Source organism: Saccopteryx bilineata, chromosome X, assembly GCF_036850765.1.
Source record: "Saccopteryx bilineata isolate mSacBil1 chromosome X, mSacBil1_pri_phased_curated, whole genome shotgun sequence".
NCBI lineage: Eukaryota > Metazoa > Chordata > Mammalia > Chiroptera > Emballonuridae > Saccopteryx > Saccopteryx bilineata.
The window spans coordinates 34,931,414-34,958,751 of record NC_089502.1 but is presented as its reverse complement, the minus strand read 5'-3'; the positions used below and the strand labels follow the sequence as shown (position 1 = coordinate 34,958,751).

The window sequence follows — 27,338 nt, the reverse complement described above, 5'->3', positions numbered from 1 at the left end:
GTCAAAGCTAGAGAATTTAGTTTTGAACTACTATAGCAACTGTCGGGTTAACAGGGTTTTAATTCACAAAGTAGTTTACACATTTCAGAATTTGTTCTTAATATGAGCAGTTCAGAACATTATTAGTTTATAATCTCATCCAACATACCAACAACAACAGGTTTTAACAAACCTTAAAAAAATCCCCCCAGGTCATCAATTTCTTAACACAAGTCAAATTATTATTAAATATGTCTTACATTCTATTCAAATGCAGTCACAGCTGAAGAGCAATACAGTATCTTGAAAGTCTCCACTGCTCTGGAACTAGCAAAACAATATTTTTCATCAACACCCTTCTCCCTACTCCCAGATGCTCTTAAATATTTGTTAGCAAGCAAACACTATGTACCCAAAACATTCACTTCACATAACAATTTCAAAAGTAAACAATAGAGTGTGCCTCACACCCTTCATACTAAGTCAGAGCAGAGTACAAAATGTAAAATAGCAGGCATTATATTACTTCAAGGTTATTCTACTAGTATGTTCTTTAGTGTCCTTAAGATAGTATAAATACATGAGAATATGGTATTATATCATATAGAGCACTGTCAGTTATGGAAAAGAATAGGAATAAAAACATGTAAATGTTTCTGTCATGCATTCATTATTCAACAGTTATTTTTGGAAGTCTACTGCATGCCAGGCACTGTTCCAGGCACTGGGGATAAAACAGTGAACAAGACAAGGAAGCTGCCCTCTTGGAATGAACTTTCTGATGTGGGAGCCAGAAAATAAACATATCATGTAATTATAAGTTTTATAAATAAAAATACAGCAAGATAATATGAAAGAAATTAATGGGGGTTCATTTTAGATAGAGTGGTCAGGGAATACTACTCTTACTCCTTAATGTGGCAGTAAGGACCCCGAGAAGAAAGGGAATGCACCAAGTAAAGATACAGGCGAAGAATTTTCCAGATAGAAGGAACAGAAATTTCACAAGCCTTGAGGTGGGAAGCAACTTAGTAGTCTTAAAAATAACAAGACCAGTACAATAGGAAACAGAAAACGTTAGATGATCTCACAAAGACACAAGGTAGGCCACGTGCCTACTTATTTGAACGTTTACTTTTAGTAAAATGATGAGCAATTGGACAGTTATAAGGTGTGAGTTAAGTGACATGATGTAACTTACATTTTAAAAGGCTACTGCCTGACCAGGTGGTGGCGCAGTGGATAGAGCATTGGACTGGGATGCGGAAGGACCCAGGTTCGAGACCCCGAGGTCGCCAGCTTGAGCGCGGGCTCATCTGGCTTGAGCAAAAAAGCTCACCAGCTTGGACCCAGGGTCTCTGGCTCCAGCGGGGGAATACTCGGTCTGCTGAGGGCCCGCGGTCAAGGCACATATGAGAAAGCAATCAATGAACAACTAAGAGGTCACAACGCACAACGAGAAACTAATGATTGATGCTTCTCATCTCTCTCTCCGTTCCTGTCTGTCTGTCCCTGTCTATTTCTGCCTATGTAAAAAAAAAAAAAAAAAAAAAAAAAAAAAAAAAAAAAAAGATAAAAGGCTACTTTTTATAGAAGGAAAGGGTAGAAATGATTGTTTAGGCTAGAGATGAACCATCATCTAAGTTGGACTAAGTTGATAGCAGTGGAGATGTGAATAGGATTTACTGATAGATTGATTGTGGAGTATTAGAGGATGATGTCTCTATTTTTGTCATGGGCAACTGAATAATTGTTTGTGGGGCCAGAAGATGATGGACAATTTAGATCAGGGGTCGCCAAACTTTTTACACAGGGGGCCAGTTCACTGTCCCTCAGACCATTGGAGGGCTGGACTATAAAAAAAAACCCCTATGAACAAATCCCTATGCACACTGCACATATCTTATTTTAAAGTAAAAAAACAAAATGGGAACAAATACAATACTTAAAATAAACAACAAGTAAATTTAAATCAACAAACTGACCAGTATTTCAATGGGAACTATGCTCCTCTTACTGACCACCAATGAAAGAGGTGCCCCTTCCGGAAGTTTGGCGGGGGCTGGATAAATGGCCTCAGGGGGCCGCATGCGGCCTGCGGGCTGTAGTTTGGGGACCCCTGGTTTAGATGGTTAAGTGTGAGCTGCCTAAAATAAACATCCAATGGGAAAAGGTCCTTAATGCCACATTAAGGAGTAAGAGTAGTATTCCCTGACCACTCTATCTAAAATGATGGGGAGATTAGATATTTGACTCTGAAGATGAGGGGAAAGACTGGAGATATTGGTATATATTTGAGAGTCATCAGCATACAGGTAGTATTTGAAGTTACAGGATCAATTGAAGTCACTTAGAGTAGAGTGGAGATGAAATTTAAAAAGAAAACAAACAAATAAACAAACAAACAAAAAAGGAAAACAGGGACTGAGGGTCTGAGTTCTGGAATCCTCCAATATAGACATGTCAAAGAGAGGAGGAGGAACCAACAAAGGGGACTAAAGCCAGGGAAGTCAGATGAAAACCCAGAGTTTGTTGTGTCCCAGAAACCAAGTGATGAAAATGTTTCAAGGACAGTGTGATAGACAATGTCAAAAACTGTAGATAAGCCCAGTAAAATGAAGTGAGAATAGCCAAATGGATTTAGCAAACTATAGATAATTGGTGAAGTTGATAAAAGAATAAGTGAAATGTTTGAATCAAAACTCAGATTACTGTGGGTTCAGGAAGGAATGGAAGGGTAAAAAATGGAGATAATGAGTACAGGTAACTCTCTTAACAAATTTGCTATGAAGGGACATAAGGTGCTCAACTAGGAATAAATCACTCATTTCTTCCCCCCTTGAAAAAATGTGAATGAAGAATATCTTACATAAAGGTTTGCTTCTGCTCTTCCTTAGATTTTTGCCATCCTGTTTAGTAATGGTGTATGTTATTTAAAGGACACGAGTCAGTGTACTTTAGGATTGTACTTACCAAAGGGTACCATACCAAGACAGAACATTTTTCTACGACAATTAGCAACTACCAACGTTCAGTTTCACCAGTGATAACTTTAACAAATACTTTCCATCTACTCAAAGTTATCTCCAACTTCTTGCATTTCTAATGAAATGATTTTTAAAGCTTGACAAATTTTCCAGACTATAGTACATCTTTACTTTCTATATGCAATCTGAGATTTTGTTGTTTTCTTTTTTTTTAAAAAAAAAGTCTTCAGAAACAACTTTATATTTCTGTAAGGCAGTTTTTAAATTTGGTTGTTAGTCTAGGAACGTTATTAAATATTTTAATGGAGAAACATCAGAAATTCTGGTTCTATTCTCAATTTCAATATGCAGAACTGGAACATATAGCCTTTCTTGTATTTTGAAAACTTTGAAACTGAGATTTCAAACAAAATAACTGAAAATACTCCCAAAGGCTTCCTTTCAGTAAGTGCATATCTCTAGGCAAAAGGATTTGTATTTTAGCTTAGAAAAGCAGCCTATTTGAAACGAAGACCATGAGGGCAGCTGTTTTGTCGCTTCAGGCTCTTACTGTTGGCTTTTTCTCTCTCCATCATGCCCCTCTCTCTCTGACAACATCCTCTTTTCTTCTCTCCACTTTTCTTTTTCCATTTTCTCCCTCTTTTCTCTTACTGATGTTTTTTGTCAAATACTGTAGATAAGCACAGTAAAATGAAGCGAGAATAGCCAAACGGATTTAGCAAACTGTAGATAATTGGTGAAGTGGATAAACTTCATTAGTGGAAATTAATGTATTTTTGGATTCCTTGTTTTAAAAATAATGGAGCCTATTCTCTCTTCTCAAAAGATTTTCATTAGTTTGTTGCCTTCAGAATATTTTTCATGCATAACTTGAGGATTAAACCACTTTTGTAACCTCACAAGCTTGCTTTTTAAAAGTGCGTAGGACAAACCATTTATTTTTTACTTGTATGTGGGAAGAGCTTTACTGTTTTTCAATGGACTGATTGCCCTTCATAAAACAGATTTTCTGCTTTATGAGGACTGGTTCTTAAAACTTCTGAATCCACTTCATAATCTTAAGTGGTAGGTCTGTCTACACATCGATTTTCTCACTGTTTTTATAGCTGCTTCTAAGTCTGGTTATACAGTATTTCCTAAGTGACTTTAGAATCATCTCATCAAAATGGAACCTCAGAGTCTTTATTTTCATAACCTGTGCCTTTGATTGATGTATTGGTGCTGACATGGTCACAGGCATCCATCCAGATCTTGATTTCACAGACATTTCCTGAGCACTGAAGGCTGCAGACACAAAAACAATTAAGAAAAATTGTTCCTGGCCCTCAAGTCTATCGAAGGAACAAACAAACAAACAAAGAGTAACTCACTATACACTTATTAAAATGGCCAAAATCCAGAACACTGACAACAACAAATGATGACAAGGATGTGTAACAACAGGAGCTCTCATACTTTGCTGGTGGAAATGCAAAATGGTGTACTTTGGAAGACAGTAGGTGATTTCTTACAAAACTATACTCTTATCATATGATCCAGCAATCAGGCTCCTTGATATTTACCCAATGGAGTTGAATACTTGTGTCCACACAAAAACCTGCACATGGATGTTATAGCAGTTTTATCCATAATTGCCAAAACTTGGAAGCAATCAAGATGTTCTTCAGTAGGTGAATGGATAAATAAACTGTGGTACAGCCAGACAACGGAATGTTATTCAGTGCTAAAAAGAAATGAGCTATCAAACCATGAAAAGAAATGGAGAAACTTTTAATTCAAATTGCTAAGTGAAATAAGCTAATCTGAAAAGGTTACATGTATATGATATTCTAGAAAAGGCAAAACTATGGAGACAGTGAAAACATCAGGGACTCCCAGGGGTTGGAGTGAGCAGGAGCACAGAGGATTTTCAGGGCAGTGAAAATGTATTGCATGATACTATAATCATAGATATGTGTCATTATACATGTGTTTAAACCCATGGATTGTACATCAAGAGTGAACCCTAATGTAAACTATGGCCTTTGGGTAATTATGATGTACCAATGAAGGTTAATCAACTGTAACAAATGTACCACTACTCAATAAGGGATGTTGATAATGGGGATGCTATGCATGTGTGGGGCCAGAGGTATATGGAAAATGTCTGTAACCTTCCTTTTAATTTTTCTATAAACCTAAAAGTGCTCTAAAAATTAGTCTTTAAAAATTAAGTTGTATAAATTTACAGTTAAATAAGTTATAATACAAGCAAAATAAATAAATTAAGGGTGAGTCTTTTCTTAGGCTACTGGTAGAAATGTGAATTGCTACAATCCTTTATGGATGTAGTACAGCTGAGATTATTTACCAGCAGCCCCCTAATATTCATTCTTTTCTCCTTCAGCAGTAATGGAGCCCTTATGTTTTAGCTGGGCACATGGCCACACAAAATGAAGACTTCATTTCTGAACAGCCTTTCAGCTATATAATATCCCATTAAGTTCTGGCCTAAGAGTTGTAAAGGGAACTGTTATCTTCAATCTCTGGGCCATGGCTTTAGAGAGAATGGACGTATTTCTCTCCTCCTTTCTTCCTTCCTCCATCCAGCTTCTTAGAATGTGGTCTTGTGAGTGAACCACCTTTGAGCAAGCAATCAAGCAGATGAGGGAAACACCCTAGGCAGGGCAGGACAAGAAGTTCAAAGAATCCCAGGGCTCTTCTCCTCCTTTAGTAAAATAACATACTCTTCATGCAGCCCTGGATTAGCTATTCCAGGTATCTGAGAGAAAATAAACCACTTTCTTATTTAAGCAAAAGCAGCAACTTAATTAGAGGAGTATTTAGTATTGGCATCAAAATCCTTTAAAAGTTCATAATAACCATGTAAGCCCGTATTTTCAAGTAATCAAAAATTATGTACTTATATAGCCCAACCGCTCATTTTATGCACAGCCTTTGACTCAGAAGCTCATTCTTGAGAAGGGCAACATTTACGCTATGAAGCACTCTGACCAGATACCTGGGGGTCAGGGGGACTGACTAAAGTATTCCACCTGAAAAAAGATATAGTCACATAATGGTAAAGTAGAAACTTTTCAGACTGACAAAATACAGTATGACAATAGTTCAATGTCCTTCTTTGAAGCCTTTGAAGTCCTTACTGATGTAAACAGGAAGAGGTAAGTGCTGAGGACCCTCTCCGGCTATCTGGAGGTTTTGCTCATATGAGGTGCTCTTGCACTTCCTCTACAATCATGAGCTGCTGCCAGTTTTCTGAATAATGTTCTGATAGTGCACTCACTCATTTATAATCCTGTGCTGTTTCACCTTTTCCAGATGTTGACAGCCTATCCCACATGCTTTGTTTATTATCATAATGCCCTAGAGTTCAAGACTTCTCTCAATATATCAGTACTGATTCCATCAACAATGTACACTGTTCTTCCTGCAAAACTTCTTGATAAATGAGATGACTGATTGCATAATTAGAAATTAATCACTGCTGGCTGTGCAAAGTTAAACTTGCCAAGGGAAGACAGAACTACTTGTAGCAGAATCAGACTTATAGAGCATGGCTTTGTATTCCTTTCAGTGAACATCCATGGGGATATTAGAATGATCAATACCTCCTACCCTTCAACACTGATTCAGTGCTTAGAGGTAGATGGGATGCTCTTCATGATCTCCTTCATACTTGCTACCAAAAAGCAATGAGACATATGTATATATTTATACTCGCAACCACATACTTGGCTTCCACCCTCTATTGCCATAGATTATATACCTGTGAGAAAACTGAAGCCAGAGAAGTTAAATACTTTCCCATAGTGTCCTTTATTTCTAGCTTACATTCTTAAGTACTGCCAATGTGATCATTTTTCAGTTTTGCAAAGATTTGACTGCTATTTCTAAATTCATCAGCCAGACTTTGCTTTCTTCTTTTCTTTATTCCATCCAGATTAGTTTCTATGCCTCAAACTAAATTTGCCCCTCTGCCTTTTTGATGTAACTTCCTAATGAAACTACAATCTTAATAAATCCAACTCTCAGGTTTCTCTGTGCCTATACTTAAGCAGGTGAGTGCTGGAAGAATCCCATAATAGATTAGTTCCATGACAAATTCATAATACTTCATTTTAAATAAACTCACAGTACTATTCATGACATTACTACCTGCCTCTGTTCAACCTCATTCCATTCTTGACAATAACAAAGTTTCTTTCAATGTCTTCAATCTTCTCATCCTCTTTCCCACCCCAGCCCATGACTTTGCTTTTTTTTTTTTTTTTTTTTTTTTTTTTTTTTGCATGGACAGAGAGAGAGAGTCAAAGAGAAGGATAGACAGGGACAGACAGACAGGAATGGAGAGAGATGAGAAGCATCAATCATCAGTTTTTCATTGTGACACCTTAGTTGTTCATTGATTGCTTTCTTTTTTTCTTTCTTTTTTCTCTTTTTGTATTTTTCTGAAGCTGGAAACGAGGAGAGACAGTCAGGCAGACTCCCGCATGCGCCCGACCGGGATCCACCCAGCACACCCACCAGGGGGCGGCGCTCTGCCCACCAGAGGGCGATGCTCTGCCCCTCCGGGGCGTCGCTCTGCTGCGACCAGAGCCACTCTAGCGCCTGGGACAGAGGCCAAGGAGCCATCCCCAGCACCCGGGCCATCTTTGCTCCAATGGAGCCTTGGCTGCGGGAGGGGAAGAGAGAGACAGAGAGGAAGGAGAGGGGGAGGGGTGGAGAAGCAGATGGGCGCTTCTCCTGTGTGCTCCGGCCAGGAATCGAACCCAAGACTTCTGCATGCCAGGCCGACGCTCTACCACTGAGCCAACCGGCCAGGGCCTTGATTGCTTTCTCATATGTTCCTTGACCATGGGCCTTCAGCAGACTGAGTAACCCCTTGCTTGAGTGAGCGAGCGACCTTGGATCCAAGCTGGATGAGCTTTTGCTCAAACCCAATGAGCCCGCGCTCAAGCTGGTGACCTCGGGGTCTCAAACCTGGGTCCTCTGCATCCCAGTCTGACGCTCTATCCACTGCACCACCGCCTGGTCAGGCTGACTTTGCTTTTTTAAAAACAAAATTGAAGCTCTCTGACAGATATTTTCTCATCTTCCTGATTCCACATCCTTTCTTCCTTCCCTCCTGCTATAGTAAGGGAGATATATTTACTACTTTCTAAGGTAAAAATTCTCATGTGCATTTTGAATTCCAACCCTGCTGACATTATAAGAAATTTTACCATTTAAAATATTTCTTCTCTCATATATTTTCAACATATAAGTATGGATACATATATCAGCTTTACATATCCCAATAGCATTTAAACATGTTTATTTCTCCAAAAACTTAAAAAAAACAAACTATCTTGACCACATATTTGCTCCTGCTATGACTCCAATACTCTCATCTTCTTCACAAACAATTTCTAGAAAGAGTTGTCTTTACTTACTATTTTCTTACCACCACCCACTCACACTTCATCATTCTATTTTCTTCAGGCTTTGTCCTTCATCTCACCACTAATTTATGATTCTCCCAAAACAGGTCCCACTAGAATACTAACGGCTTCCATGTTATGGAATCCAATTTTTTGTTGGTTTGTTTTTTAAAGACACCAGAGTTTATTTCTGTTTAAAACAATGCTCACTGGGGTTTTAGAAAGGTCCCAAGGCCCAAAGATATTTGAGTTTAATAAAAATTATAATTTGGTGTGTGGGTATTGCTGCCTCCATTCCACAATATCTATTGTTGAGCCTCTGATTGTTTCTAAGGTTTGATAATTCTGCTAAGCTGAAAGGTGGCTCTTTGGAGTTTCGGCATGCTTCATGCAAAATGAACATTACAATAATAACAATAAAAACAATTTCAGAAACAACCATTATCATTGCAAGAGAAAAAGATATATGATTTGATAAGAAAGCTGTGACATAAAGTTCCAGTAGCAGAATGATTACTCCAATATAAAAAAATGCAGACTTATTTATAAAAATTCTGAGGAAACCATTCCTGCCATCAGTAACGATCTTCTCTGGGTCTAAACTTGAGAAGTTGGGACCATAATGAGTCTTATCTGATATTAAATGCAGCTCTTTGACAACAAACTCCAGAAAACACCCTTCAAGATGAAAAAATTATTATTTTTTTATCTCAATCTTGTTTACCTCTCAGGGGTATTCAGTTTTTTGTTTTGTTTTGTTTTGTTTTGTTTGTTTGTTTGTTTGTTTTTTACCACCATCCTCTTGATATATTCTTCCCTTGGTTTTTCTGACACCAGCTTCCCAACTTTCTTACTCTTTATCAGATGACTGTTTCCATTTCATTTTTAGGTTCATCCTTTACTTATCTTAGTATTAAGCATCAGAGCTGTTTGAGTCCTCAATCTCTTCTGACCGTATGTTCTCTATACTTGATTTTTCCATTCCCACAGCTTCTATTACCACTGATATGCCAATGATTTGCAAACATATATCTCTCACTACTGTTCTAAGTTCCAGACATGGATATTTAATTGTTTTCTCAAGATCTTCACTTGGAAGTCTAAAACACACCTCAAATACAAAATGTCAAACACTAACATCATTATCTTCTATCTGAAAATGGGTCCTCTTGTCAGAGGTATAGTACTTTCAAGGTGTAGTAGTCCCATCCCACTGGCTGGTAGTGGAGTCCATTCAACAGTACAAGCCAGAAACCAAAGAGTCACCTTAGACACCTGACAGCTACATCTCCCGTGTCCAATCCATAATTAAATTTGATCCATTTTTTAAACATCCTTTGTAACTATTTCTGTCTTCCCTCTCATGCTAGTCAAAATTATCATCATAATGGCCTTTAGCTATTACAATAGCTTTTTGACTCTGGACAGCTGGCTCAGTGGTAGACCGTCAGCCTGGCATGTGGATATCCCAGGTTTAATTTCTGGTCAGGGCACACAGGAGAAGTGACCATCTGCTTCTCCACCTCTCTCCCTCTGCCTTCTCTCTCTCTCTCTCTCTCTCTCTCTCTCTCTCTCTCTCTCTCTCTCCTTTCCTCCCAACACCATGGCTCAATTGGTTTGAGCACATTGGCCCCGGGCACTGAGATGGTTCTGTGGCGTATCAGCCTCAGGTGTTAAAAGTACCTTGGTTGTGGGCATGGCCCCAGATAGGCAGAGCATCAGCCCCAGACAGGGGTTGCTGGGTGGATTCCGGTTGAAGTACATGTGTGAGTCTACTCTCTCTCTTCCCTCCTTTCACTTGGAAAAAAAGGGAAAAAATAACTTTTTAATACATCTCCCTGAATTTACTCTGGCCCCACTATATTTCCATGCTACAAGCAGAGTAGGGTTTTTATTTTTTTTTGCAAATGCAAACTTGATTACACACAATTTTCTTGCTAAATATTCTTCATGGTTTGTTTGTATCTTGAACTAAAGATAAAAATGATTTTACTTGTTTTTTTAAGTCCTAAATATTGGGGCACCCGACAACTTTCTACAGATACTTTTTGTGCATTCTCCCTCTACCTGAAGTATTCACATCTGTTTCTATCCCCCTTAGACTAGTTAACTTTTATTCATATTATAATCTCCATTTTATACAGGAAACTGAGACACAGAGGTTAAATAACTGGTTTAAGATTACACAGAGAGTAAGCAGGAAGAAAGCAGAACTTCAGCCCAATTAGTCTGATTCTAGAACCTGTGTGTTTAACTCATAATATATTACCGCTAGAAACTTTCCTTCATAGTAGTTAGAATTTAAAATTACATGTTTATCATTGAGATTATTTAAATAATGCCCATCACTTCTGGTTAACTGTAATGTGTATGAGAGTTGGAACTGCTTCTGCTTTTATATTAGCATAATACCTATCACATAATAAACAATAAATGTTTGGTAAATGAATAAATGAATGAATAACTGAATGAACTGATATGTCTTTAAGAGTATAAACTAGTTATTTCCCAAGATACCCTTATTTTGGAAAGCTGACAAGTTCCTGATCCAAAATAAATTTAACATGCTAAATCATGTTACCTTGATTGTTCCACAACATCATTCGCCAAAGGATTCTTCTCAACAATATTTTTAAGCTATGTAAATAACAAACCTGTACCTATCAAAGAAAGTCACGGAAAGGAAAGTATATCTTTCCTGAAACAGTGATAAATTCCACTTATGCAGATTATCTTTGAAATATCCAAATAATCCCTCAACACATGATTTCAAAACACTGATAGATGATGTAATTAAGTTTCCTGTTTCAAAGAACATGAGTATACATGGAGATTATGAATAATCAAAACAATAAGGCAACTTACAATCATCTTCTTTTTCTTTATTTCTAGTATAAAATAGTAGTATGACTTCTCAAGCAGTGTTTTAAAACACACAGAGGCATTATCCTAGATTCTTATTTTCTCATTTATCTTCAATCACCATTTCATATACACACAGCATCAGAAAAATTCCCTTCTCTAAATACTTTTACGATTCATCCATATCACTTCATCTTTACTGCTATGATCCTAATCCTAGCCATCACCATTTCTCTTTTTTAAAAATATTTTATCTATTGACTTTAGAGAGAAGAAAGAGAGAAAATGAGGGAGAGGGATGGACAGAAAGTATCAACTCATACTTACTTCTCATATGTGCCTTGACCAGGCAAGACCGGGGATTTTGAAACAGTGACCTTAGCATTCCAGGTCAACACTTTTACCCACTGAATCACCACAGGTCAGGCTTTTTTTTGTTTGTTTTAAGATTTTATTTATTGACTCATCATCATCTCTTCACCATGTGATCTCCTGATGCATTTTCACATTACAGTAGGTCAGATTTAGGCCATTTTTTTTATGTTGTAGTCAGTGTAAACTTTCCAAAACACAAATATATATATATATATATATATATATATATATACACACACACACACACACACACATATATATATTCAAACTCCTTCACAAGCTTCCCACTGCTCCACAGAATAATTTATAATAACAGCTCACAAATCAATGTGTTCACAGTGTGCCAGTACATATATAATAGTTGACTGTATTATTAGTAATTCACTTAATTATCACTACAGCATTGTGATATAGATACTTATATCATCCTATTTTACCAATAAGGAAACTGACACATAGAAAAGCTAAATGATTATGCCAGAGTCTCATAGTTAGTCAGTGATGGAGTGAGAGTCAAAGCCAGGCAGGTATCATTTCAGAGTCTGTGCCCTAGCCTCTATGATACAATTGCATCTCATAAAATATTTAGCATAGCAATCAACAGTTTTCATTATATGGACCTTACCAACACTTTCAATCTCATCTCCTTCTTATAGACCTTAAAAATAGGGTCTTACTATGTCTCTGAGGTTTTGCTGAAGCAACAAAATACTAATCTTGCTTTCCCTAGCCTAGTCCTTGATTTCCCTTGCTCATTCAGATTTAGCTCAGGTAGCACTTCCTTCTAAGATTTCTGTATTCCCTTTCCCAGACTGGATTTTGCATGTCTCCTCTGCATTCTCTACAAAAATATTAGAGAATAAAATTCTACAGTATATCAAAGTTACTCACAATTCAGTGAAACGGAGAGTTTCATAAACAGACAAGTATGTGGCCACATAATTTGAGATAATTATTATGTTTTGCTCTGAGTATTTTGTTTTTTGGTTTGTTATTTTTTTTTTTTGTTCTTCCCTCTCATTTCAGAAAACTAGCCAAGTCTTTTTATTCATCCTTATGTCACTCAAGGAGATTCCCCAGCCCCATTGCCAGGATCAAAAACAGAAATTGTCCATAGAGCATTACTTTCCTGGCTTTTGTATTCTCCCATCCTAAGCTCCTGAGAGAGACAATGCTTGGGAGTGTGAATGCAGATCTCAAGAGGACATAAAATTCCTTTTAAGGTACTGAGAAGGAGAAAAGACATATAGTGTACTTTAGGCAAAAATAAGTCAAGGATCTGGTAGGGGGTAGAGAATGCAGGAAGAGCAGCTCAACATTTAATGGCAGCAGCTTACAAAAGGAGCAAAAGTCCAGAGGAAGTTCAGTGAGTGTGCTGGGACCCAGACACAGGGAAAGCAATCTCAGCAGTGAATCAGTCCCCCAAGCATGGCATAGAAGCAGCAGTCGTAAACCTTAAAGTGGGACAGGCCAGTAACTCTGGACACGTGGAATAGGGAAACTGAGACAAATAGTTAAACAATCAAGCAGTTTGCAGCCATCTAATAAATCACAAAATCCAGTCTTCTATAACTAAGTGTAAATGGTTTACACTTCACCCCAACCAAAAGGTAAATAGCTTAAATCACCTTATTCAGAGAGATAGTAAAAATCCAATTAATACCATTTGTGCCAACCACACCAAAGGACGAATAAAGTTAAGGGAATAAATCTCATTTTGGTGCATCAGCATAAAGGTGATGAATATTCTTTTGGGATCCTCCCCTAAGACCACCCCTAAACTCCTAGTCTTTAAACACCCTCCAAACAAAGGACCCAGTTTGTTTTCCATGCAGGGAGCATGCTTGCATCTTTCCCTTCCCCTTCCCTTGTTTCCCCTTCCTCCCTTTACTACTCTTTCCCCACCCATTACCCCTCACAGGCCTGTATTTCCTAAACAAGTGGTTCCCAACCCCCAGGCCGTGGACCTTACCGGTCCATGGGTCATTTGGTACCAGTCCGCAGAGAAAGAATAAATAGTTTACATTATTTCCGTTTTATTTATATTTAAGTTTGAACGATGTTTTATTTTTAAAAAATGACCAGATTCCCTCTGTTACATCTGTCTAAGACTCACTCTTGACCAGGGGTCCCCAAACTTTTTACACAGGGGGCCAGTTTACTGTCCCTCAGACCATTGGAGGGCTGGACTATAACAAAAACTATGAACAAATCCCTATGCACACTGCACATATTTTAAAGTAAAAAAAAAATGGGAACAAATACAATATTTAAAATAAAGAACAAGTAAATTTAAATTAACTAACTGACCAGTATTTCAATGGGAACTATGGGCCTGCTTTTGGCTAGTGATGGTCAATGTGCTCCTCTCACTGATCACCAATGAAAGAGGTGCCCCTTTCGGAAGTGCGGCGGGGGCCAGATAAATGGCCTCAGGGGGCCGCATGCGGCCCACAGGCCGTAGTTTGGGGACCCCTGCTCTTGACGCTTGTCTCAGTCACGTGATACATTTATCCGTCCCACCTTAAAAGCTGGTCTATGAAAATATTTTCTGACATTAAACCAGTCCGTGGCCCCAAAAAAGTTGGGGACCACTGTCCTAAACCTAACAGGTTCAGGGGAGCAGTGGGCAGCAGCAGCTCACCCTGGGCGAATCTCTGAACCTGACTCCAAGGTCCCGTTTTCTGACTTCTAAGTGTAGACTTTATTTATTTATTTATTTATTTATTTATTTATTTATAGTGAGAGAAAGAGAGAGAGAGAGAGAGGGACAGACAGGAAGGGAGAGAACTAAGAAGCATCAACTCATAGTTGCAGCACATTAGTTGTTTACTCATTGCTTTCTCATATGTGCCTTATGGTGGGGGAGGGGGAGGCTCCAACTGAGACAGTGATCCTCTTGTTCAAGCCAGTGACTTTGGGCTTAAACCAGTGACTTTGGGCTTCAAGCCACCTTTGGGCTCAAGCCAGATCATCAGGTCATGTCTATGAACCCATGCTCAAGCTGGTGACCGTGGGCTCAAGCTGTTGAACCTGTACTCAAGCTGTTGAACCTGTACTCAAGCCGGATGAGCCTGTGCTTAAGCCAGCAACCTCGGAGCTTCGAGCCTGGGTCCTCAGTGTCCCAGGCTGATGCTCTATTTACTGTGCCACCACCTGATCAGTCTTTAGGCTCATTTCTTTCCAATATGGTTTCTCCTATCCTAAACCCTTTCTTCTTTCACTGTCCCCAGTTTTAATTAATTTTCAAAATCACCTGCACACATGTTGTGAATTTTTTCTGCATAAAGAATCCACACACTATCAGCTGGGTCAGGTCCTCTGTCTGGTAGCCAAAAGACCATTTCATGATGAAACAAAATGGTATATCAGACAGTGTATTAAAGAGTTTACTGAAAATTAATGATCAAAGGGCCTCCCCAATATTTCGGTGTTGCCTAAGGTTTTGGAATATTTGTATAATCTAGTAGGAGGCTCAAGTATTGACTAAAATTGCATTTATTTTAGGTGAGAAGAAGGAAGATTGTGAGGCTGACTCCCACATGTACCCTGACTTGGATCCATCTGGCAAACCCATCTGGGGATAATGCTTGTATCAACCAAGCTAGTTTTAGTGCCTGAGGCTGACACGCTCAGACCAACTGAGCTCTCCTCAGTGCCCAGGGCTGACACTTAAACCAATAGAGATACTGGCTATAGAAGTGGAAGAGGGAGAGAAGGGGGAAAGGGAAGAAGAGAGAAACAGATGATTGCTTCTTCCATGTGGCCTGACAGGGATTCAAACCTGGGATGTTCATATGCTGGGCAAACACTCTATTCACTGAGGCACCAGCCAGGGCCTAAAATTGCATATATTACTTTTCCTGATAGGCTGTTAAATACAAGATAAGTTAAAGAAAATTATTTTAAATGTGAAATTTCTTACATATAAAAGTTTGTGGATTAATTTCATACTAACTTCAATTAGAATAAAATGTGTTATTTTCCAAGAGAGGCAAGCACTTAGAAGTACAGAGGACAGGGGCTTAATCTGATCTTGGGAGTAATGGTGGTCCAATAAAAGTCCTTAGGGGAAGTAGTACCTCAACTATCTCATAAATAAAGAGTGTTTGCCAAAGGATTGTGGGAAAAATGGGGGGAGGGATTTCTCCTCAGTGGTAGCTGATGAAGCAAAAACAGGGAAGTGAGAATGTTTAATGGATTCAGGGCTTTGTCAGTGGTGTGTGTATTTTGGCAGCAGTGTAAAATAAACATAGACCCACTTTCTGAAACATGTTAAAAAAATACAACTTTGGACTTAATCCTGAAGGCAATAAGTGGTACTAACAGTTGGAAGTAGTATTATGGAAACTAGTGAAGCTGAAGACTTCAAGGAAAAACTATTCAAAAGTCTCACATGCTTAAAAAAAGGAGGATGTGGGGGGAAAGTTAGACAAGAACTGAAATGTGTCTTTTTTACTTGGAAATAAGAAGTAATGGGTGACTTTGGTAAGGGTAGTTATATGTGTGGACCACTTTTTATTGAACCTTGGTTGTATAAGTTGTGAAGGTCTTGATTGTACAGGAAAAGGTCAGTAAAATGTCTTTTACTCTCTTCATTGACAAAAGAACTCACAGAGGGGGAAAGGTTAAAATACAGAAGAAAAAAATAATAATTATGTACAAAGAACTCTAAAAAGTCAAGAATTGAACTTGGATCAATAGAAGACTAGTTTATTCTCGGAAATAAAACAAAAGCATGGATGAAAATGCAAATCAATGTGTGTATAAAAGACGGTGAGGTGAGTGGAGCAAAGGCATACCTGATGGCTTCTATTTTCTATGTGAAATAGGAAGCAAATCCACCTCCAAAGAAAAAATGTGTAGTAGCTGAGTAGATGGCCTAAAAAGAGAGGAGAAAGTCTGCAACAACCACCAAGAGGGTGTAAAAGAGCTGATAGAGACTCAGAAGAATCTGAGTGCAGACATGTAGAGAAGGATGACTTGATTAGCATCTATTCATTTTCAGATTTTAGCACAGGTATCACTCTTCAGAAAAGCTGAAGTAAAGCCCTGTTATATACTTTTGGAGTACTGACTCTCTTTCCATTAAAGGTGTATAATGGTTTTAGTCTCATATTAATTTGTAGGATTATCTGATTAATTTCTATTTCATTAGAATACAAAGTCAATGATGTCAAGGATCATATTTATTTTGCTCACTCTTGTATTATCTAACCATTAGTTTCCCCTCTCTAAAATGTGAAGAACATTAAACCTTCTCTGCATGACTAAGCTCTGGAAATAGTTACGTTAGCACCAAACTAGAATTAAAAATATAAGAAAGCAAGGACTTCAAATTATTCACTGCTCTATCCCCAGTGCCCAGGATAGTGCATGGCACACAGTACATGCTCAGTAAATACTTGCTAAAATGGAACTGATATGGCAGGACAACACAAAGTCTTCTGACTTCATTCCAGTATTCTTTCCCCCCACCACCACAACTGCCCGTTTCAGATGCTCAAAACATTATTGTTATTATAATAAGGACCAATGCATATGCATTATTATTTCTGCTTTACTCCAGAATGAAATGAAGCTTTGAGTGGTTAAGTATCACATGCAAGTTAAACAGCTAGAAAGTGGTATAATCAGAATTCAATTCTTAGTCCTCCTGATTCCACAATCTAAACTCTTACTCTAATTCCACACTGCCTGCTAAAGTATTAAGTGATACCTTAGGGTGTGTACATTTGAAAATCCTCCCAACCTTCCCATGGGCAAAGAGAAAATAATGATTTTAGTGGAAAAATCTCAGGCAAAGTGACTGTGACAAGTCAATGAGGATAATATTTACAGGCAGGCACCTGTCAACTGCTTCCCTAATAATGCCATGTAGGCACCTATTAATCTACTCTATGACTATATACATTATCTCCAGCATAAGACATTTTTTAGTGAGGGAGGAAGAGGGGGGGGAGAGAGAGACAGGAATGGAGAGAGATGAAAAGCATCAAATTGTAGTTGCAGCACCTTAGTTGTTCATTTATTGCTTTCTCATATGTGCCTTGACCTGGGGGGGATCCAGCCAAGCCAGTGACCCCTTGCTCAAGCTAGCGACCTTGAGCTCAAGACAGTAACATTTGAGCTCAAGCCACAGACCATGGGAACGTATCTATGATCCCAATATAAGGCGGTGACCTCAGTGTTTCGAACCTGAGATTTCAGCATCCCAGGTCAATGCTCTATCTATTGTGCCAATACCAGTCAAGCATCCCCAACATAAGTCTTGATCCCACAGAGAGAATGGAAGACATAATTCCGAAGAGCTTATCTCCTCAGCATGGCCTAAAGCATAACCCTAGAAGCAGGAAGGAATAATGGAAAGAACAGGAACATTGCAGCCACACAGATTAGGGCAAGATACTTCAGCTGTCTATATCTCAATTTTCTTATCTAAAATTTTATGACAATAATATTTTGGGTTTTGGAAATGACTAAATGAGATAGTACATATAAAATATCTGCAGCAGTGAGCATATAACTTGTGTCATTAGTTGTATTTTGCTTCTCCCATCTCCACAAATCACGTCCTATCAATTCTTTAAAGACACGCTGAAATATATACATCAAAAGGAACAAGCAACCCACCCTAACCCTCATTCCTCCAAGTTGTAGCAGAACACAAGTGATATTTCTCTCTTGTTTTCAAAAAATACACTGAAAGCATTTTTCATTTACAAATAAGATCTTAGCATTAAAACAAAATATGAAAAGAATCTAATTGTTGTTCTGCCTCTTTTTCTGTTTAATTCTTCTGTTTAAATAATCATTTCTAACATCTTTGTTGCCTTTCATGACATTAGACAGAATCAGGACATCTGAGTTACTCTACAAATGAATAAATGAATATAGAAAGGGAGCAGAATGTCCATCCCAAGGTCAAGGGGCTATGTGGGGGGAGAGCTAGAACTGAAAACCAGATCTCTTAGTCCTTAGTTTATTATTCTGTAATAACAACAACAAATCCACCCACTTCATTTAAGTCTTCAACTCTCTAAAACATTCTATATTTCAATGAGATTTTAAAATCAAAACAACTAATAAATGTTCTATATTCATATCCTGGTATATTTCATATACCCTCTTACATATTAGAAATGAAAGGCAATCTAGAAGCATCTGAAGTGAGTATAATGTGTGAAGGCAATGTGTTTTTAAGTGTTAGATTTAACTTAATTATGTATTCTTTCAGAGGAAAACAAGCATAAATGTATAAGATGTTAGTTCATTTCACAGTAAAGCAGTGAAAATTAAAAATTTCATTTTAATAACCTTACTATATATGTAACCACAATATACAAATACATGAAATCACCACATGTAGAGGATATGCATGTTGTATAAATTCAAGCAAAACATCATATAAATACAAGTTAAATTATTCATTTTAGAGCTCTGTGGTTATTTCTGAGCTTAAGAGAGAAAAAATACTGCAAAGTAGCAGTTCTCATTTGTAGAAAAAAATCACATAGACAATAACCCCAGAATATCTCTGAAGTCTGGAATACAACCAACCTTACTATTTCCAAAGGACCAAGGTTGCTTATAAGATATATGATTTTTTAATAGAAAATAGAGCTTAGTAAGAAAACACAATAAATTTAAAGCTATAGTGTTATTTATGCTTATTATCCAGCACCTATGAATTAACTTCATGCAAAAAAAAAATGCAACATTTCCCCAAATTATTATTATAGTAAGTCAAACAATTTTCCTTACAGAAATATTTCTCAGCCTATTTTTAAAAGGTGAAAAAAGTGAAAGAAATAATTATTCAAACATGTTACCTCTCACTTTCACCTCCCACTCCCAAAGTTAAGTTCATACTTACTTTAAGTGAATAATGTGTTCAGTTATAAGAAAATCTTCTGTAATAACAATGAAACATGTCTCAACAAACAGCGTCTTAAGTTAGAGAATTTTACAGGACCTTAGAACTGAATGAAGTCTTCATGTAGGAGGAGCTCTGCTTTATCCACCAAATTTAACTGTCATGACAAAATGTGCATTCAAAGCAGGTCAGCATCCAAGACAATATTTGTCAAAAGATTCAGAGGAAATTAACAAAGTTCATATGACTGACTCTCTTTCCCTTTTAATTAGTTCCTGATAAGCATTTCAGTATGCCAATGTTATTTTACTGTGTGAGTCACCACACTGGGAATTAAAAGATAATCCAAAGGTAAGTATGTGATTGCCAGGTCTGTGTTTTTCCCTTAGAGTGCACTTAAAGTACTTCACTATTTTGAGTTTCATATATCTTTAAGTCTGAAGAGTCATAAATGGACAAGGAATCTAAAACCTGGATTCTACTCAAGGCTCTCTCTCTCACAATCAGCTAGGTGACCATGGGGAATTTCCTTAACATCTTTGGACTTCAGTTTCAACAAAATCTCAGATATAATCTAGTCTAACCTTCAATTCCAAAAAAAAAAAATTGTCTCCTCATTTGCCCTAAGTATCTGTGATTTCTAAAGTCCTTGGTGTTGTAATTAAAATTTAGTGTTATATATGTTTTTTTTTGTATTGAGAGTTTCTCAAATATTTCTTTGAATAACCAAACAAGATTTTATTTCATCCCAGAAAAAATTAAATAAGGACACTTAGATCATCACCAAATTATCCTTCATCCTTCAAGTCCCTGCAGAGTTTTTAATCCACTCCTGATTTAATCTCCATGCCTAGGAACTATGAAGAGTCATAAGAAACTAGCATACTTTGATACTTTTCTAAAGTAGATGAAACAATGTCAGTGATTTTTTCCAAAAGAGGAATGAATTGAGACTGGAACTAGTTTACATAACCACTTAATATTCCAGTGGACAAAAAGTATCTTCCTTGTTTTGAAACACAAGTTCAAACTTAATAACTTCCCTCAGTTACCAAAGATATATTTTACACTAAATATATGATTTTTTTTTTTTTAAAAGCAAGGAGACAGAATAAAGACAGGATCACGGACACAGCTTTTCCTCCATTATTAATTTTGTTTTATCCTGAGAGTTTCTTTTTATTCATTTTTATAATTAATGCTTCACCTTAAACCTGTGGGTCGCGACCCCGGCAGGGGTCGAACGACCAAAACACAGGGGTCGCCTAAAGCCATCGGAAAATACATATTTATTATACAATACATTTTTAAATAAAATATGTATCATCTTGGCACACTGAGGACCCAGGTTCAAAACTCTGAGGTCGCCAGCTTATGGATGGGCTCATAGACATGATCTTATGGTCACTGGCTTGAGCCCAAGGTTGCTGGCTTGAGCCCAAGTTCACTGGCTTGAACAAGAGGTCACTGCCTAAGCTGGAGCTCCACAATCAAGGCATATATGAGAAGCAATCAGTGAACAACTAAAGCAATGCAACTAACTACATGTTGATGCTTCTCCTTTCTCTCTCTTCCTGCCTGTTTGTCTCTGTCTGTTTCACGTTCTTAAAAAAACAGAGAAAAGAAAATAATTTGCTCACATGTTGGTAATAAAAACAAAAGGAGACCTAGATTTAAAATTCTTCCTTTTCTTATAATTGCAATTTCCTTTTTTTTTCTAAAACTTTTCATATATATATTTAGAGAGAGGAGAGGAGAGGAGAGAGAAAGAAGGGGGAGAAGCAGGAAGCATCAATTCGTAGTAGTTGCTTTCCACTTGTGCCTTGACAGAGCAAGCCTGGGACTTTGAACCAGCAACGTCAGTGTTCCAGGTGAATGCTTTATCCACTATGCCACCACATGTTTAGCTAACTAAAAATTTAATTAACTCATTTGTCTTCTTCTGTTACAAAAAATCTCTCTAGGCAGTTTTCTTCTAGTCTCTGTTTCCACCAAAATTCTTGGTCCTTGCAAATATTTCTTTATATTATGTTTTATGTTATAAAGGAAAAGTATACGTCAAAGAAATAGAACTATAATAATATATTGGAATGACACAATGCATTTATCTGTAGACATGCAAACCCAGAGTTAAATATAGTCAATAAAATGCAGTTTGTAACAATGCATCATGCCTCAGATGTTAAACTTCATTAGATATGAAATTCTACCCTGATTTGATCACTTAACCAGTGAAATCATCAACTAAGCTTTGCTTCTGGGTATGAAAAGAAAGACACTAAAAAGACAACTCTTCTCGAAATTCTGAAAATCCTATTTGGTGACTTTCTGATGACATCAAGAGAAGTTGCAATAATACTTGTGTGCAGCTCCCCCCCCCCCAGTTGGAAGCTAGTCTACACCAAAATCAAGAAAGGGCATAAATCCACATATGAAGCAGGCCAAAGTCAGTGTCCCCCAAAGGGTGTGAAATGAAGAGGTACATCAAAGCCTCAAGGTAGGAAAATTCTTCAAGATAGTTGGGACCAAGCATTCTTCTGACACAAGATGATACAAATGATTCTGCAAACAGTCTGCATTTAGTCTCTGGAAGGGGGCCACCAGAAACTAGGCAAAAAGATTTAGGCCTAGGGCCCAATTTCAATAGAGACAATCAGAGCCAAAGTCCAATTAAACAACCAAAAGCAGATGGTAGGGTAGGAAATAATAGCTGAAGTACAATGCTTACAAAGTCTCCCAGGGGCCCAAATCAATTCCAGAGGCAAAGCACACATTAGGCTATTTCCAGACATCTTACCTGCTAAAAGACAATAGTTTTCCAAGACACAGGGCTGTGTCAGAACTGATACTTTCTAGGCTGATACCATGAAGTGGAGCTAAGATGGGTCTAGGGTAGAAAAGTACTAACTCTGGGCTCTCTAGCAGGAACAGACAGGTATAATTTTATTTTATCCATTATCTCCTGAGACAGCTGAGGAGGTACTATGTAAGTTTTACAAATGGATATGATTCAAGTTTCAATAGGTTAAATCACTTTCCGAAAGTCAAAAATTCAGGAGAAGTAAACTATAGGTGAGCCTGACAACTAGTCCAGGGCTCTTCTTGCAGAGGCACACTACTGTTAGGATACTTTCTGATCTCTCAATAGGCAAATAGTTGACCAGCAGGAACCATGATATTTCCTTCATTGTGTAAAGCTCTGCAACTTCCATTCTGTTGACCATCAAAACAGGAAATGGGTATTTCTGAACTTGTGTTCAAATCAGGCAATCAGCAAAGATAGTATTTAATTTTCCAAAGTGCTATTTCCTTTTTAAGGTTAAGGGATATTAAGCAAAATCAGTAAAAAATAGATGAAAATAATGTTGACTACATAGTTTATATGTATGCACATGTACACACAGTTCTTAACACAATTCTCTGGATTTAATAACAGTTTTTTAACATTCAAGCCTATGTCGAACTACTAAGGTTCTGAGGGGTTTTTCTTTTCTAAATCATAGCACCAACAGAAAGCTAATTTAAAAAGTTGTTTGGTAGAGTTGGCTATGATACAGAAAAAACAGTGTCTTATAAAGAACACACTCCGTGATACAAAAGACATCTAAACTGTCTGCTTTCCCCGAAATCCAGTTTTTTATTCTGAAACCAACTAATTTATAAACTCTGAATTCCCCTCCAGACAACCACAGATTCAACAGCAGGACACCAGAGCTGAGCTTCTCAGGAAATGTACATGAGCTGGGAAATACATGATCCAGTGCCCAGATTAGTATGAGTCTTAAACAGACCCACAGACTTCAGAGGTCAGCAGTGCTAGCCTCTAGTTTTTATTCACTCACATTTATTCAACGGTTTATAAAGCAACAATGTGCCACACACTGTGCTAGATGGTAGGGGTACAAAGGTGAGTTAGATACTATCTCGTGTAGTATCTAAAAGGTGGTCTCATGTCCACCTTTTAGTTAGAAGGATAGAAACTAGAAACTATTGAGTAATTACACTTCTGCTCTTGATAATATCAAGTTGAGGTATAATAAAAAAAGTATATATATTTGATCTTTGGGACAAAGATCTTAAAAACCTTGGAATTTCCTGAATGATAGGAGTATCTTTTGTTATTCTTTTTTTTTAAAAAAGATTTTATTTATTCATTATAGAGAGGGAAGAGAGAAAGAGAGAGAGAGAAGGGGGGAGGAGCAGGAAGCATCAACTCCCATATGTGCCTTGACCAGGCAAACCCAGGGTTTTGAACCAGCAACCTCAGCATTTCCAGGTTGACGCTTTATCCACTGTGCCACCACAGGTCAGGCTCTTTTGTTATTCTTAATGAGTCCCTTTCAGCCCTTGAGTTTATGTTAATGAGGTGATTACCTGTGAGCCCAAGATAGCTTCAGGAAGAGCTTGTTGAATGAGAAACCTACCAAATGCTTAGAAGGTTGGAAATTTCAGTCCTACTTCCTGAACTCCAGGGAAGGGGAGAGGGGCTGGAAATTGAGTTCAATTACAAATGGCTAATGATTTAATAAATCATCCCCGTGTAATGATACTTCCACAAAAACCCTTAAACTTGTGCAGAGAGCTGCCACATTGGTGAACACACCAAGGTGCAGGGAAGGTAACACACCTGGAGAGAAAATGAAAGCATCTCGAGCTGCCATACACCTTCCCCACCCCCAATACCTTACCTTATATATCCTTTCCATTTGGTTGTTCCTGAGTAGTATCCTTCATAATAAACCAGTAAAGTGTTAACCTGCATGGTCTTTGTTAACTACAAATACTTGCAATGTCAGAATTGAATTGAGTGATAGGATGCCAAGTTGGCATTAGAGAATCTGGGACCATATAATTGGTTAATGTCGGGTATTGGGCAAACAAATTTGTAAAATGTGATTTTTATGCTCACTTTGTTTAAAATGGCCGCTGCTTGTGTGATGTGCTGACACATGATAGTGCTGATTGCCTTTCTGCTTGGGAAGAGGCTTGGTTATGATAATGTATGCTGGAGGAGCGGTTGTCACACTGAAAAGTTTTAAAACTTTTCTGAACTTGTGTTCAAATCAGGCAATCAGCAAAGATAGTATTTAATTTTCCAAAGTGCTATTTCCTTTTTAAGGTTAAGGGATATTAAGCAAAATCAGTAAAAAATAGATGAAAATAATGTTGACTACATAGTTTATATGTATGCACATGTACACACAGTTCTTAACACAATTCTCTGGATTTAATAACAGTTTTTTAACATTCAAGCCTATGTCGAACTACTAAGGTTCTGAGGGGTTTTTCTTTTCTAAATCATAGCACCAACAGAAAGCTAATTTAAAAAGTTGTTTGGTAGAGTTGGCTATGATACAGAAAAAACAGTGTCTTATAAAGAACACACTCCGTGATACAAAAGACATCTAAACTGCCTGCTTTCCCCGAAATCCAGTTTTTTATTCTGAAACCAACTAATTGGTTGGTTTGGTTATGATAATGTATGCTGGAGGAGCTAGGAGAACATTTTAGAGGAGACCAAGTTGTTGCAGGGGAGAAGCCACCTGGTGGTTGGAGAGAAGGCAGCAATACGGTGGGGTGCTGAAGGGAAACAGAGGTGAGGGGCTTTGTAAGCTCTGCTGAACTCGTGAGGGCCTTTGATTCTAGGAAAACTTGGATGAGTCAGTGGCTTTGGGAACCCTGAATGGAAAGGGAAATGTTTTTCTGCTGTGTGTATTTACTCACTTGCCGGGTGTAAGCTAGAATTAAAGGTAATGGCCCACCAGTTCTTGGCTCCATTGTTTCATTACCATGTGTCGAATCTAATGCGAATCTGCATGTGCTTGGTGGCCGCTATGGGTGCAACTACCGGCTTTACACCAGGGAATACCTCAGATAAGTCAACCTTCTTTATGATTATTTCTTTAGATGCCATATAGCCCCCACTTTGGAAAGACCTAGGTCTTTCAGGAAGCTTATCAAAATAAAGTCATCTAAGCCCTGGCTAGTGGCTCAGTGGATAGAGTATTGGCCCAGCGTATGGACATCCTGGGTTCATTTCCTGGTCAGGGCACACATGAGAACTGATCATCTGCTTCTCTTCCCCTCTCTCTCCTCCTTCTCTGCCTCTTCTCTTCCTGCAGTCAGTGGATTCATTTGTTCAAGAGTGCCCCAGTGCCCCAGGCACTGAGGATAGCTCAGTTGGTGCCAGCATCAGTCTCAGGTGCTAAAAACAGCTCAGTTGACTAGAGCATCAGCCTCAGACAGGGGTTGCCGGGTAGATCCCTGTTGGGGTGCATGCAGAAATCTGTCTCACTATCTCCCCTCCTCTCATTTAAAAAAGTAAAAATAAAAATAATAAAGCTATCTGATAAAATAAAGCAGACACTGCTAATTGTTTATTAGTATCTATTCTCCTACACTTCCTTTCACCAATAGAAATTCATGAGTTGTAGCTGTGTACTTAGCCTCCCAGCTAGCCTTTATTTTCCAGACTGTTATGCAGTTTGATATGAAAATATGGTGGAAATTTAGACAATGATATGCAAGCAGCAGTGATGCGTGCAATCTCCGGATATGTTTTGACAGTACATTCTCTTGTCCACTTCTTTCTCTCTCCTCACTCAACCAGCACAGACATGAGAGTTGGAGACATATTTAACCACACAGACAAAGTCAACATACTAAGAGATGACAAAGCAACAAGGTAAAATAAATTATCCTGGGCCTTGATGACTTTCTGTACCAATGGTACCTTCCCACCTTTGGTCTGTTGCTTGAGCCATAATATTTTGAGGACTCTTGATTATTACAACTTACCTTGTACTCTAAATAATGTAGAAATAACTCTTTATTAAAGTGAAATTCATATTACTTAATGTGTTACTCTTTTTCGATAGAGACACTGAGAGAGTCAGAGAGAGGGACAAATAAGGACAGACAGACAGGAAGGGAGAGAGATGAGAAGCATCAATTCTTCATTGCAGCACCTTCGTTGTTCATTGATTGCTTTCTTATATGTGCCTTGACTGGGGGCTACAGCAGAACAAGTGAACCTTTTGCTCAAACCAGCTACCCTGGGCTCTAGCCAGCGATCTTGGGCTTCAAGTCAGTGACCTTCAGGCTCAAGCCAGTGACCATGGAGTCATATCTATGATCCCATGCTCAAACCAACGACCTCATGCTCAAGCTGGTCAGCCTGCACTCAAGCTGGCTGAAACTGTGCTTAAGCCAGTGATCTCAGGGTTTCGAACTTGGGTCCTCCATGTCCCAGTCCAATACTTTATCCATTGCACCACCTCCTGATCAAGCTAATGTGTTACTTTTTCCAAAGGCATTTGCTCATGGATTCTAAAAATCAAGGAATATATAAAATTCAAAGGAAAATATGCTAATGGTGTTTCATACCCAGAGGTTTTTGTTTTGTTTTTCCTTCCTTTAAATTTCAGAACACCAATAACTGGCAACTCTATCACCCCTTTAAGTTAAGCCCTGTCTCCAAGCTCTCACATGTTTGTTTCTCCAGTTTGTAAAGTAGTCCCCTCCTCCTTATCCACAGGATATACATTCTAAGACCTCAGTGGATACCTGGAAACTTGAATAATAATAAACCCTATATATACTATGATTTTCCTACGATACAGTTTCATTTATAAAGTAGGCATTATAAGAGATTTACAAGAATAAACAACAATAAAAGAGCAATTATAACAATGTATTTTAATAAAGTTATGTGAACGTGGTCTCTCTCTATCTTTTTTAAAATTTTTTAGTCCAAACTTATTCCTGAATCTATATAACGATCCGTTACTTGCAGTAAATGGGATCCCTTGCAGAAGTCTCAATGCTTTCTGGTGCAGC

General features: G+C 38.0%; 1 protein-coding gene across 7 annotated transcripts in view; it reads right to left on the bottom strand.

Moving 5' to 3' along the window:
* IL13RA2 (interleukin 13 receptor subunit alpha 2) overlaps nt 1-27,338 on the bottom strand; it is a 73,903-nt gene that overhangs the window by 33,785 nt on the left and 12,780 nt on the right. Inside the window, exon 1 of one of the 7 annotated variants that reach the window (XM_066249092.1) lies at nt 19,500-19,656. The exons of 4 other annotated variants lie outside the window; for them this stretch is intronic. The gene's annotated coding sequence lies outside the window, so the exon portion shown is untranslated. Of the gene's footprint in view, nt 1-239; nt 333-16,425; nt 16,445-19,499; nt 19,657-27,338 lie in introns of those variants that run through there. 2 more of the 7 variants (XM_066249099.1, XM_066249096.1) reach the window with 2 other exon arrangements.